This window comes from Monodelphis domestica, chromosome 2 (assembly GCF_027887165.1).
Source record: "Monodelphis domestica isolate mMonDom1 chromosome 2, mMonDom1.pri, whole genome shotgun sequence".
Taxonomy (NCBI): Eukaryota; Metazoa; Chordata; class Mammalia; order Didelphimorphia; family Didelphidae; genus Monodelphis; species Monodelphis domestica.
In genome coordinates, this window is record NC_077228.1 from 116,203,982 (window position 1) to 116,218,734 (window position 14,753).

At 35.7% G+C, this 14,753-nt stretch overlaps 1 protein-coding gene across 4 annotated transcripts in view; it reads left to right on the forward strand.

Annotated features, from left to right (window-relative positions):
• The window catches only part of SYT14 (synaptotagmin 14), a 310,069-nt gene that overhangs the window by 126,964 nt on the left and 168,352 nt on the right, over nt 1-14,753 (forward strand). The window lies entirely within an intron of this gene.

Sequence of the window (14,753 nt, forward strand, 5' to 3'; positions counted from 1 at the left end):
CTGCAAAAAGTGATAACTTGGTCTCCTCCTTGCCTATTTTGATGCCTTCAATTTCTTTTTCTTCTCTAATTGCTACTGCTAGTGTTTCTAGTACTATGTCAAATAATAGAGGTGATAATGGGCATCCTTGTTTCACTCCTGATCTTATTGGGAATGCATCTAGTTTATCCCCATTGCAAATGATATTAGCTGATGGTTTTAGATATATACTGTTTATTATTTTTAGGAATGACCCTTCTATTCCTATGCTTTCTAGTGTTTTTAATAGGAATGGGTGTTGTATTTTATCAAAGGCTTTTTCTGCATCTATTGAGATAATCATGTGGTTCTTGTTGGTTTGCTTGTTAATGTGGTCAATTATGTGGATGGTTTTCCTAATATTGAACCAGCCCTGCATCCCTGGTATAAATCCTACTTGATCATGGTGGATGACCCTTCTGATCACTTGCTGAAGTCTTTTTGCTAGTATCCTATTTAAGATTTTTGCATCTATATTCATTAGGGAGATTGGTCTATAGTTTTCTTTCTCTGTTTTTGACCTGCCTGGTTTTGGAATCAGTACCATGTTTGTGTCATAAAAGGAGTTTGGTAGAACTCCCTCTTTGCTTATTATGTCAAATAGTTTGTATAGTATTGGGATTAACTGTTCTCTGAATGTTTGATAGAATTCACTGGTGAATCCATCAGGCCCTGGGGATTTTTTCTTAGGAAGTTCTTTGATGGCTTGGTGGATTTCATTTTCTGATATGGGATTATTTAAGAATTCTATTTCCTCTTCTGTTAGTCTAGGCAGTTTGTATTTTTGTATATATTCATCCATATCACTTAAATTGGTATATTTATTGCCATATAATTGGGCAAAGTAATTTCTAATGATTGCCTTAATTTCCTCTTCCTCAGAGGTGATGTCCCCCTTTTCATCTTTGATGCTGTTAATTTGCTTTTCTTCCTTCCTTTTTTTAATTAGATTGACCAGTACTTTGTCTATTTTGTTTGTTTTTTCAAAGTACCAGCTTCTTGTCTTATTTATTAAATCAATAGTTCTATCACTTTCAATTTTATTAATTTCTCCCTTAATTTTTAGGATTTCTAGTTTGGTTTTCTGCTGGGGGCTTTTAATTTGGTCACTTTCGAGTTTTTTTATTTGCATTTCCAATTGATTGATCTCTGCTCTCCCTAGTTTGTTAATATATGCACTCAGGGATATGAATTTACCTCTGATTACTGCTTTGGCTGCATCCCAAAAGGTTTGAAAGGATGTCTCGCCATTGTCATTTTCCTCGATGAAATTATTAATTGTTTCTATGATTTCTTCTCTAACTAAACGATTTTGGAGTATCATATTGTTTAGTTTCCAATTAGTTTTTGATTTGGTTTTCCATGTACCATTACTGATCGTTATTTTTATTGCCTTGTGGTCTGAAAAGGCTGCATTTATTATTTCTGCTTTTCTGCATTTGTGTGCCATGTTTCTGTGACCTAATGTATGGTCAATCTTTGTGACTGTGCCATGTGGTGCTGAGAAGAATGTGTATTCCTTTTTATCCCTATTTATTTTTCTCCATATGTCTATTAATTCTAATTTTTCTAAGATTTCGTTCACTTCTTTTACCTCTTTCTTATTTATTTTTTGATTTGATTTATCTAAATTTGATAATGGTTGGTTCAAGTCTCCCACTAATATGGTTTTACTGTCTATTTCTTCCTTCAATTCTCCTAGTTTCTCCATTAGAAATTTGGGTGCTATATTATTTGGTGCATATATGTTGATTAGGGATATTTCCTCATTATCTAAAGTCCCTTTTAACAAAATATAATAACCTTCCCTATCCCTTTTGATCAGGTCTATTTTTGCTTTGGCTTTATCAGATATCATGATTGCCACTCCTGCCTTCTTTCTGTCACTTGAGGCCCAGAAGGTCTTACTCCATCCTTTAATTCTGACCTTGTGGGTGTCTACCCGCCTCATGTGTGTTTCTTGGAGACAACATATGGTAGGGTTTTGGATTCTAATCCATTCTTCTATTTGTTTACGTTTTATGGGTGAGTTCATCCCATTCACGTTCAATGTTATGACTGTCACTTGTGGACTCCCTGGCATTTTGATATCCTTCCCTAATTCTAACCTTTCTTCTTCAGCTCTACCTTTTAGTCCAGTGATTTACTTTAAATCAGTCCCCCTTGTATTTCCCTTTCTACCCCCCTCCCTTCTAATTCCCTCCCTTATTTTCCCCTGTAGTCTTTTTAAAAATTCCCCCCCCCACCCTCTCCCTCCCTTGTACTACTTCCCTCCCCACCAGTCTGTTTTTTACCCTTCTACCCCTCTATAGGGCGCAAATCTATTCTCTTCCCCAATGGATTGGATTGTTCTTCCCTCTTTGGGTCAGTTTCAAAGTACGTAAGAGTTGAATATTTCCTATCTCCAACCTCTTTACCCTTCCAGTGTATCGATGTTCTCCCCCCTCCTGCCATGAGCTTCTTTGTGACATATAAATTTACCCCCATTTGTTTCTTTTCCCATTTCTTTTAGTCATAACCTCTTTTCTTTTTTAGCTTTAGTCATGTATATATATATATATATATATACATACACATGTATATGTATTTATGCATGCATATCTCTATATACCTATTTATGTCTTGTCCTTTCATCCTATACAGTTTGTCACTGTTCCCTCTGAGTGTAGTTCTTCTAGCTGCTTAGGTGATAGCAACAGTTTTTAAGAGTTGCCAATGACCTCTTTTCTTATAGGGATACATATCATTTTAACTTATTGAGTCTCTTAAAAAAAACCTTTGTTGTTGTTGTTTTTCCCCTCTTTTTTAATTACCTTTTGATGATTCTCTTGAATTCTGTGGTTGGACTTCGAATTTTCTGTTCAGGTCTGGTCTTTTATTTATGAATGCTTGGAATTCCTCTGTTGTGTTAAATGACCATACTTTCCCCTGTAAGAATATAGTCAGTTTTGATGGGTATTTTATTCTTGGCTGTAGGCCTAGTTCCCTTGCTTTCCGGAATATCATATTCCATGCCTTTCGGTCCTTCAGTGTGGATGCAGACAGATCCTGTGTTATCCTCACCATGTTTCCATGGTATCTGAATGGTTTCTTTTTGGCAGCTTGTAATACCTGTTCTTTTATCTGATTGTTTTTGAATTTGGCTATAACATTTCTTGGTGTTGTCAGTTGGGGATTAAAAACGGGGTGATCTGTGGATTCTTTCAATCTCCACTTTCCCTTCTTGTTCTAGGATTTCGGGACAGTTTTCCTGGATAATTTCCTCTAGTATTATGTCCAGGCTTTTTCTTTTGTCGTGGTCTTCTGGTAGTCCAATTATTCTTAAATTGTCTCTTCTTGAACGATTTTCTAAATCGTCTGTTTTGTGAATGAGATGCTTCACATTTTCCTCAATTTTTTCATTCTTTTTGTTTTGTCTTATAGTTTCCTGCTGCCTTGTGAGGTCACTTGATTCTAGTTGTTTTACTCGGGTTCTTAAAGATTGGATTTCATCTTTGGCTTTTTGGTCGTCTTTTTCCTTCTGGTCTGAGTTTCTTTGAAGACTGTCTTTCATCCTCTTTATCTCGTCTTTCATCTCCTTTGCTTCATCTTTCATCTCCTTTGCCTCATTTTCCAGCTGGATGATTTTGGCTTTCAGGACACTATTTTCTTGTTTTAGTTCAAGTGCCTCTGTTTCCAGATGACTTATCTTAATTTTTAAGTTCTTTTCCCAATTGTCTTCAGCCTCTCTTAGCTGTGTTTTGAGTTCTTCCACAGCCTGTATCCAATTCGCTGGGATTTCTGGTTTATCGTTTGCTGATCTCTCCCCCTCTGTTCCATTTGGTGAGTAGTAGCTGTCTATTGTAGTTTCTTTCTTCTGTTTCTGTTGTTTGTTCAAATTCACCCCTTCTTTCCTCCCTGTATTTGTCTGTGCTCTTGTTCCTCTCATTTTTTTGTTTTTTTGGGACTTCTATCAGTCTCCCCTCTTGGAGCTTTAACAGAGGATCTCTTGGTGTAATCTCTGAGGGAGGGTTGTTGGGGGTTTGAGCTTTCCTGTCCTCTGGAGGCTTTTGATTGGCTTAAAGTTCAGCAGTCAGTGAGGATGGATGGGGAGCCTGGGCTTCCCTATGTTCCGGAGACTTTTGATGGGATTGAGTTCAGCTTATTTGGGATGGGTTTATTCTGAGTTTTAAACTTCCTGGACTCTGCTGGAGCAGATATGGAGGATCTCTAGAGCTCTGGCCAGGCTGCCAGGTCTATGCTCCTTCTAGGCTGCCATCTTGGCTTCGCCTCTAGGTTTCTGTTTTTTCAGAAGACCCAGCTCTCTAAGGGGGGAGGGGTTGTGGCTTGCCTGGACTCTGAGGGCTCCTGATGAGATTAGGTTCAGGTGGTGTGGGCCGAAAGATCCCAGAGCCAAAAAAGGGAAGGGAAAAAAAAACAAAGCAGCCACCTCCTCTTCCACAGTCTGTGTTGAGTGCCCAGAGACTGGCCAAGTTACTTTCAAGGAAAGCTCTTTGGAGCAACCCCTTTGCCAGCCCTGAGTTTTCTGTCCTTTCAGTAGCTCTGAGGGCTCCTGATGGGATTAGGTTCAGCTGGTTCTTTCAGAAGACCCTGCTCTCTAAGGGGGGAGGGGTCGTGGCTTGCCTGGACTCTAATGGCTCCTGATGGGATTAGGTTCAGGTAGTGTGGGCCAAATGATCCCGGAGCCAAAAAAAAAAAAAGAAGAAAGAGAAAAGCAGCAGCCTCCTCTTCCACAGTCTGTGTTGAATGCCCAGAAACTGGCCCGGGTTACTTTCAAGGCAAGCTCCCCGGAGCACCCCCCTTGCCAGCCCTGAGTTCTCTGTCCTCTCAGCAGCTCTAAGGGCTCCTGATGGGATTAGGTTCAACTGGTTCTTTCAGAAGACCCTGCTCTCTAAGGGGGGGAGGGGTCGTGGCTTGCCTGGACTCTAATGGCTCCTGATGGGATTAGGTTCAGGTAGTGTGGGCCAAATGATCCCGGAGCCAAAAAAAAGAAGAAAGAGAAAAGCAGCAACCTCCTCTTCCTCAGTCTGTGTTGAGTGCCCAGAAACTGGCCCGGGTTACTTTCAAGGTAGGCTCTTCGGAGCCACCCCTTTGCCAGCCCTGAGCCCTCTGTCCTTTCAGTAGCTCTGAGGGCTCCTGATGGGATTGGGCTCAGCTGGTGCCCCGAAGCTGGGTCCTCCCCCGAGACCCAGAGGGAAGAACCCAGCCAGGGGGCCACAGGCTTCCCCCTTCTCTCTATGCTTCCCTGCCGTCTGTGTTGGGCGCTCCGGAGACTGGCTCGGGTTGCTTTCAAGGTGAGTCCTCAGAGCCCTGAGGTTCCCGCTGCTGCCTTGGGCTCAGCACTCTGGGTTGGGGGGGATGGGTCCTGGGACCTTCTTTCTGTCTACCCCTTAGATCTGAGTGATCTAGGGTTCTGGCTTTTGGGGTGCGGTACCTTTTGATCCAGGTCCAGGAGGAGGTTTCCCCAGGTCTATCCTGTTGTTCAGCTTGAATTTCGGTGGCCTAGGAGCACTTTGTTTGCGATCGGTAGGGAAGGGTTTCGGAGGTCTGAACTTTCGCTGCTTCTACACCGCCATCTTGACCGGAAGTCGATAAACCCAATTATCAAAACTAATTGGGCAAGAGTTTTATTTGACAAAAACTGCTATGAAAACTAGAAAGCAGCCTAACAGAAACTAGGTATAGACTAGCAACTCACACTGCATATATCAAGTGAAGTTCCAAATAAGTACTTAGTTTAGACATAATGGCTAACATAATAAACAAATTGGAGAATATGTAAGAAAATATTTGTTGTATCTGTGAGATTGTCCTATCTACAAGTTCGTGACTAAACAAGAGAGATGTGTTCACAGGAGGGAAAAAGGACAGTTTTGATTGCATAAAATTAAAAAGATTTTGCACAAACAATACCAATACAGTCAAAATTGGAAAAGCAAAAAATTGAGAAAATTTTATCTAAACAATTCTTTCAAAATAACACTTACAGAACAAGTGCTGTTCCTAAACAAATTAGATGCTCTTTTCTTTAATAAATAGTTTGAACAACTGAATCCAATTGATTTTGAAGTTTATTTAATATTAATTCTTGCACACAAAAAAAAACACTATGTACCAGGCACTATGGTAGGTGCTGGAGATAAAAACAAAACAAAATATAAAACAATCTTTGCCTTAAGATGCTTAATTGCACTTGAATTAATCCATTTTCCCCAAATATATTTGAATCAATACATTTTTATGATATATTATTTTTGCAGGGCTCCTCATAGAGACATGCATCTAGTTTGTTTTTGGTTCCCCATGAGAGGTCATTAACATGACCTATGACATGCTGCTGCTCTTTTTTTAAAAAAATCTTATTTCTTATAAGTAATACAAACTTGTACAAAACAAAATATAAAGAAAAATATAATCAGCCAACCAGCATTTTGAAATCTTTGAAAGGAGAATACTCTCTATTATGAAGTAAAGGCTTTGAAGAAAGACTCCTTTAGTAATGTGATGTCTTTGAAGTAACAGGAAACACATTATTAAACAAAGATTTTTTACTTAGCTAAATTTTTATTTAAGTATCCAACAGTTCTGCCTAAATTTAGGCTAATATTTAGAAGAATTTTTATTTTCTTTTGCATTTCCTGATAAATAACTAGGTAGAATTTGTGTTTTGGGGACCAATTTAAGAAAGTGGTCCACACCTCCCCATCCTCACTTATCTTAGGTTTTTCTTTCCACAGTTTCAGTTACTGTGATCATTCCAGGGGAAGGAGGAAAGCAGGAAGGGAGCTGCTGTCAAACGAGGGAGGAGGTCAGCATACATACACTTGTGGCAGAAGTCCACCCAAGGTGGCAGTCTCTACTTGCCCCAGTTCTACTTTTGCTTGGTGGGTTTTTTTAGTGAGGGGTGATCAGGAGTATGCAGTGTACTATATTGTTAACAGGTGCTAAAAATTAAAGCAAGAACTGTCTGTGCTTTCAGCCTTCCCCTGGGGAGAAGGGTCTCAGACTGTATCTTCATGGATAGAGAGGACTACTGTGTAATACTTTATAGTAACATACAATTTACTTTATTACTGTATGTAATGTTAGTAATGTCTTAACTATGTTTAATTTATCAATTAAACTTTATTATATGTACATTGTATGTACAAGAAAATCATGTTTTCTATATCGGCTAGCAGATATTCAGCAATAGGTCTTAAAATGTTATCTTGAAACTTGTTGGGGCTCCTTCTATATTGCTCATATGGTGATCTAATATGGTATTATAACAATGAATTTGCCATTAGCAAACTGGGAATTTAGTAAGATTTAAACAAAACAGAGTATTTCACAATAGTATTATGTAACTGCCTACTTTTTCTTTGTTTGATTGGAGCAGTTTAATCATATCTTCAGATGGAAGGTAAATTACTTAAGTCTCTCTCTGGTAAGATATTTTCAAACCAATTATGTTTACTTGGTTTACTTGGTTACTAGTCATGTAGAGTCATTGGGATGCTGATAAATGCTAAACTACTGGCTCTTCAGTGAAAAGTATGAATGCCACATTTTAAAGTTTATTCTATATTATAGCATTTCCCCCATCATTTCCTTGAGTCTAGACAGTCAACAGAATAATAAATAACCACAAAATTGTAGCATTCGCCATTTCTAAGGTGTAAATGCTCACATTGAAAATTTAACAGTCATCTCTTATTAGCCAGTATGAACTGGTTCCAGCACCCCTTTGGAGCTGACCCATTATTTTCCAGATGTAGAACCAAATTTCCTTGTTTCTATTTGAAACTAAAATGGAACTGGAGCACTTTATTTAATCAAGTATGCTAACAATGACATTGAATTCTTTTGGAGCTCTTGACTGTTAAGTGAGTCTTTATGAACAATTTATTTGTGCAATAATTACAGCATTTTATAGGATATTCAGCCTCCTGGTTTTTTTTTTCCCCTGAGTAAATCATTTGATGCCAGTTTTAGATTTTAAAAGCTCTCTAAGCAGACAAACAATGGCATTCCAGTCGTTTAATAATACATTATTCAGAAATGACAGAAAGGCAAAAGACATTATTCAGAGCTCATTCAACAGGTAGATAACAAGAAATTAATGAAGCATCTTAATTACATTTTTAAAATAAGAGAGAGTTTGTGTTTCCATTATAATGTTCTTAAGTTTTCATATTAATAAAGGTAAGTTTAAAGTGTTTCATGTTCACCATTTTAGGTGAGAAATTAGATGCAAAGGGACTGTGCTAGTCTTTATACTTTGTTATAATTTAGACAAGGCAGTACTGCATTATGGAAAATCTCCAATATGTCTGCAACATATTATTCACATATGCATGATAAACAAGGCCAAAGTTATACTACAAAGTATAAATCTAACTGTGATACTGAAAATGTAGATAAACATTCATTAAAATATTTTTGCACATGAGGAGAGTCACTGATAATAGTGGACTGACTTTTTATCTATAAGAGTCTATTGACATATCTTATACAAAGTTGTATATCTTGTATATCTTTGTATAACAGAGAAAGAAAAATGAATTTTTGAGGTAGAGTGAGCATCTTTTATTCTGTGGCATTCCTCATCATGACCTTTACTCAATAGAAATATCTTAAGAGTAATCAGAATCTCATATTGGATGTATGGTTAACACCCGTTCAATCCTGTGGAACGTCTGTCCTCATGGATAGCACCACTAGGCAAACATTTTCTTACATAATTTTCTAGTAAATGTAGCATATGATATTAGAGAAAGTATTTATATTTTCTTAAAAGAAAAAGTAACTTGTAAGGTATATGTATAAGTTTACTAGAAAAAATGATTTTAATCATTTTTAATTTAATTTTGCTATGCAATGTTTTTCCAGTGAATGTAATTAATGAAGAAAAAGTCTGCATTTTGGGATTGTGCTATCCCTTTCCACACAATCCGAGTAAAAAATGTAAGAAGTAATGTATGTTTTAGAGGTGTACAATTTTAGAAGTAAAAGAATTCTTAATTTCATGACAATTATTTTTCAGTATATCTAAAGGAAAATTTGTTGTACAATCATCAAAGACTATTACACATTTTCTCTGTTATATACCATTTTACTATATTTTTGGTTAAAAATTGAAATCCTCACTGAAATTCCTTTTCAAAAATTAAACTGAGAACTTAAAGAAAGTAGTAGTAAGATTTTGCCATGTCTCAGATCATTGAAAATATACAGTAATTATTCTTCATTCATCTGATGTTTTAAAATCATCCCAAGTACCTTTCAAAGAGAAGTATGATCAAATTGATCTTTTTTGCTAAAAATGAACAGAAATGATTAGGTAACTTAATAAGTATGTTATAATATGAAACTTTTTAGAATTCTTCATGAATCTATTTTTCATGTGCTTTCCAGAATGGCTAGATCAATCTACCAGAAGAGCCTTTTCCTCCTGTAGCCCTTTTAGCAATTGTCAGTTTACTTTTTTGTCATGTTTACCAATTTTATGAATGTGAAATTGTACTTCAGTTGTTTTCATTTGCTTTTCACTAAACATTTTTTATTTGGAACACTTTTTCACGTGGCTACTAATGGCTTGTGTTTCTTCCCTTAAGAACTGCCTATTCATAATCTTTGACCATTTATCTTGGGGAAAGAGTTCTTATACTACATGTATTCCAACTAGTTCCTTATATAGTACAGTTTGGTATAAACATAACTTATATAACCACTGGGAAACTAAAAAATTCATGCAACTTACTTAATGTGACATTTGCTTTATGGTGATCCAGGTTTCTAATTGAACGTGCAATATCTTTAAGGTTTGCCTATATATTTTGGATATTAGACCTTTGTCACAGAAACTTTCTGCAAAGATTTTTCCTCCCAGCTTCTCATTTCCTTTTTAATTCTAGCTCATTGATATTTTGTATAAAATCTTTTTATTTTAAAATAATTATAGTTCATTTTGTCTTCTATGACAGTGATGTGAACCAATGACATGGGTACCAAAGGCAGCACACAGAGCACTTTATGGGCACTCTGCTGTCCCTTCCCTTCCCTCCCCCCCCAACACACACACCAAGTTTGTTTCTAGAAAGGCAGAGAGAGTCTGAGGAGCTGCTCTCCTCCCCTCATTCCTGATGACAGTTTTTTCATATCATCTACCCCTCTGCCCATCAGCCCAATAGGAGCACACAGAGGGTAAGGTGGCTGGCTCACAGGCGGCAGAGCTGGAAGGGAGTGGAGCCCTTGGACCACATCCTTCTCCCTCATCACCTACACCAAGGATATTTCTCTTGTGACCTGCTCCTCTGCCCAATAGCCCAATGGGAGTGCTTCCTCCCTCCCCTATGTGCCAAGATACTCCACAAAACATCTATAGGCCCTTAAAAAACACTCTTTTTCACTTTATGACAAACATGTAGAGGAAATGTTATGAAGTCAAAAAGTGTGTATACACTCACACATATATACACATATCTACACACACACATAAATACCTGTGTATGTGTGTCTAAACTTGCTTTTCCATTGTCTTCATAGTTGAAAGAAAGATGCTATAAAAGCACCTAATTCTCAGATTTTTAATGAAGATCATATGAAATATGTGTAGCCTTGGCAATCCCTAAAGTTTTACATAAATGTTAACTATTATTAATTTTGGTGGTTATTAGTTGTTTCAATTAATATTTTAGTTGATGCTAGAGTTCTTTTATACACCTACTTATCTATAGAAAGTGACAATTTTGTTTCTTCTTTGTCTATGTTTATTACCTCAGGTCCTTTTTCTTGTTTTCATACTATAGTTAGCTTCTGTAGAACTTTATAAAATAAAGATATTAATAAAAGACATTTTTGCTTCACTTTTATTATTGGGAAAGCCTCTACTTCATTACTATTACATATAATACTGGCTTTTGGTTTTGGACATTTGTCATTTACCATTGTTATTTTTTCCCTATGTTTTCTAGAGTTTTTAATAGAAATTGATGATGTATTTTGTCAATGCTTTTTTACATTGATTGATGTAATTATATTCAATATATTATGTTTATTATTTCCTGATATCAAACAACCCTATATTCCTGGGAAGAATATAATTTGGTAATTTTTGTATGTTGCTATGACCTTTTTGATAATATTTTATTTAAAATTTTTCATTAATGTCATTGGAGATACGTCTTTAGTTTCCTTTCTTTATTTTGACTCTATAGTTTAGAAATCAAGACCATATTTTCATGATAGAAGGAATTTGGAAGGATCCTATCCTTTGCTATTTTTGCAAACAGTTTGTGTAATATTGAAATAAATTGTTCTTTGAATATTCAGTATAATTCACTTGTAACTCCATCTGGTACTAGAATTTCTTTAAAAGTTCATTTATGGCTTATTCCATCTTTTTCTGACACTGAATTGTTTAATTTCTTTATTCCTTGTTCTATTAATCCAAGTATTTTATGTTTTTGTAAAAATTCAGCTATTTCATTTAAGGTATTGATTTTATTGATATAGAAATGGGCTAAATAATTTCTCATAATAACTTTTATTCTTCATTCCTTGTCAATTCTTCTTTTTCATTTTTGATATTGTTATGGTTCTTGGAAATGTTGACCTTAACTTTTGATTCTATTCATCATTGCTTCTTGCTTTTCAGTTTGACTTGGCATCAATAGATTTCGTTCAAGCCAGCAGCATCTCCATGTTGGTTTTTAAACTTTAATTCTCCCAGAAGGATTGTAATACTTTTCCTTGATTTCTCTACTGACTTTCTCAGACTGTGAGATTCAGAAAAATATTCATTTCCCAGGAAATGTTGGATCAAAGAGGTTTTCCTTTCAGAAATAGAGAGATGATATCCCATACTTTAATGATATCAACCCTCATCTAGAAATGATGTTCCCTTGTGGGCATTACAGTTTAAAAAGAATGTTGATTATGACAAAATAAATAATCACAAGATGTTCACAAGAACTATGTTCAACTATTTGAAGGCCTCTTGAAGGACAGAACCTGTAAACTAGTCTAGTAGACGAGAGGAATGCTGTGAATATAGTTTATCCAGATTTTAGCTAAATTTTTTTAATGACGTTATACTTGTGGAATAGATGGAGCAAGATGATTAGACAGTAAAACAATTAGCTGAATTCAAAATTTCTATAATTATCTGACGCAAAGGTTAAGTATAATAGTTTAGTCTCTACATGACTGGAAGACTCTGGTAGAGCTCTCCAGGAATCTGTTCTGAGCCTTGTGTTCTTTAACTTATTTTTTATCTGTTATACACTAAAGGCATATGTAATATGCCCAGAAAATTTGTAGAATTTAAAATCTTCTACTTGGGGACAAAAATCAGCTCAGCACATATAAGTTTAAAAAGGGTAGGCATGTATAAATAGCAATTATGAAAAAGATCTGGAGGTTTTAGTAGAATACAAGCACAATGTAAATTAATAATGCAGTGCCTCTTGAGCTGTGTTAGAAGAGGCAAAGACAGCTTCCAGAAATAGGCAAGCTACTATCCTACTATACCCTTCCTTCTTCAAAACTAACCTGGAATATTATGTTCAGTCTGTGCATCACAGTTTTAGAAGGACTCAAATAGATAACCTGGAAGTTTTCAGAGGAGGATAACTAAGATGATGGAAGACCTTGAGCCCATGTCACATGAGAACCAGTTGAAGGAACTGTGGATGTTTATCATAGTGAAGAGAAATTTCAAGAAGGGCATGAGAATTATGTGTTCAAGTATTTAAATGACTTTTTATTTTATTTCATTTTTTATTTTTATTTTTTAATTGGAAATTTTATTTAATTAATTTAGAATATTTTTCCATGGTTGCAGGATTCATATTCTTTCCCTCCCTTCCTTCCCCCCCCCCATAGGCAATGAGCAATTCCACTGGGTTTTACATGTGTCATTGATCAAGACCTATTTCCATATATTAATATTTGCATTAGAGTGATTGCTTAGAGTCTACATCCCCAATCATATCCCCATCAACCCATGTGATCAAGCAGTTGTTTTTCTTCTGTGTTTCTGCTCTCACAGTTCTTTCATTGGATGTGAATGGCATTCTTTCTCATAAATCCCTCAGATTGTCCTGGATTATAGCATTGCTGCTAGTAAAGATGTCCATTACATTTTTTTTTTGTGCCACAGTGTATCAGTCTCTGTGTATAAGGTTCTCCTGGTTCTGCTCCTTTCACTCTGCATCAATTCCTGAAGGCCTTTCCAGTTCACATGGAATTCCTCCAGTTCATTATTCTTTTCAGCATAATAGTATTCCATCACCAATGTATGCCACAATCCATTCAGCCATTCCTAAAGGTTATTTAAAAAAAAATTAAAGAGCTTTTATTTTTAGGAGAGATTTTGGTCCCAAAGGATAGAACTAGGAGCAGTGGGTCGAAGATGCAAAAAAAGGGCAAAATTAGATTTGATTTTGGAGGAAAATCCCAAGAACTGAAGCTATCCAAAAGTGGAATGGACTTTCTTGAGTGATGGTGGACTCCATCTCCTTGAAGGTCTTCAGACACAGTGGATGAATGACTACATACTTATTAAATCTGTCATGGTAAGTGTTCCTTTTGCATATGAGTTGAAATAGGTAACCACTGAAGTCCCTTCCAAATCTCAAATTTTATGGTTCTGTTACAATGATTTCTGATAAACATTTAGAAAAGGAATTAGTAATTACAAAGAACTGAGAGGCTTCATCAGCAATAGCTATTGCCATATATTTATAGTAGGTTTACTATAAAAGTATATCAGGGGAATGCTATGTCTCTAGCTTATGTGGATTTAGTCAAGCATTTGAGAAAGTTTCTCCTGCTTTTCTTGCACAAAAGATGAAATTTGGGCTAGACAATAATACATTTAGGTTAGACTTGAGTAGTAATCATTAACGATTCTATGTCTGTTTTTTGTAGCAGGTTTTCAGTAGAGTGCCTCATGGATCTGCACTTAGTAGTGTAATCTTTAATAGTTTTATTAATGTCTTCAATAAATGAGTAGATGGTATGCTTTTTAAACTCAGAGATTATATTACAGTGGGAGGGACAACTAGCATGCTGGATCAAAGTTTAGATGAAAAAGATTCTGACAGGCTCAAATATTGAGTCATATATAATAAGATGAAATTTGATAGGGATATATATAATGAGCTTAAAAATCAACTTTACTAGTACACTATAGGGGAGATATACACTAGTATTTAAAAGGCCCTAGACTAGAGTTTTAGTGTCATGTAGGCTTTCTGAATCAACAATATTGTTAGGTTCCCAAGAAAAATAAGTTTTCAACTTCAGTGAGAGGCATATTGTCTTGTCTTATAGAAGTGATCATATTCTTCCTTCTTCCTGATCAGAACACAGTTATAGTATTTTTTTTTCAGTTTAGGTTCCACATTGAAAGCCCCAAATTCCTATTATTATTTTTCAATCAGAGAAGTAAATTTCTATTCAGTTGTTATTGGAAAATCTCCCTCTCAACAGGTGAAAATTTAAACCTTCAACTTTATAACTTGCCACTCACAAAACTTGGAGAAGACATTTTCTTTTAATTTCCTAACTCTTAGAATATTTTAACACATTTAAAGAAAGTTTTTTAATAAAAATTTTTAAAAGTTAATTGGTTTCATAAAAGTATTTTTCATAGTTATCCCAAGGCTATGCCTATCTTTTCAACTGAAAGCTCTATATTTACATACTGTGAAAGAAAAAAAAATGGTACTCTATAGTTTGGGCAC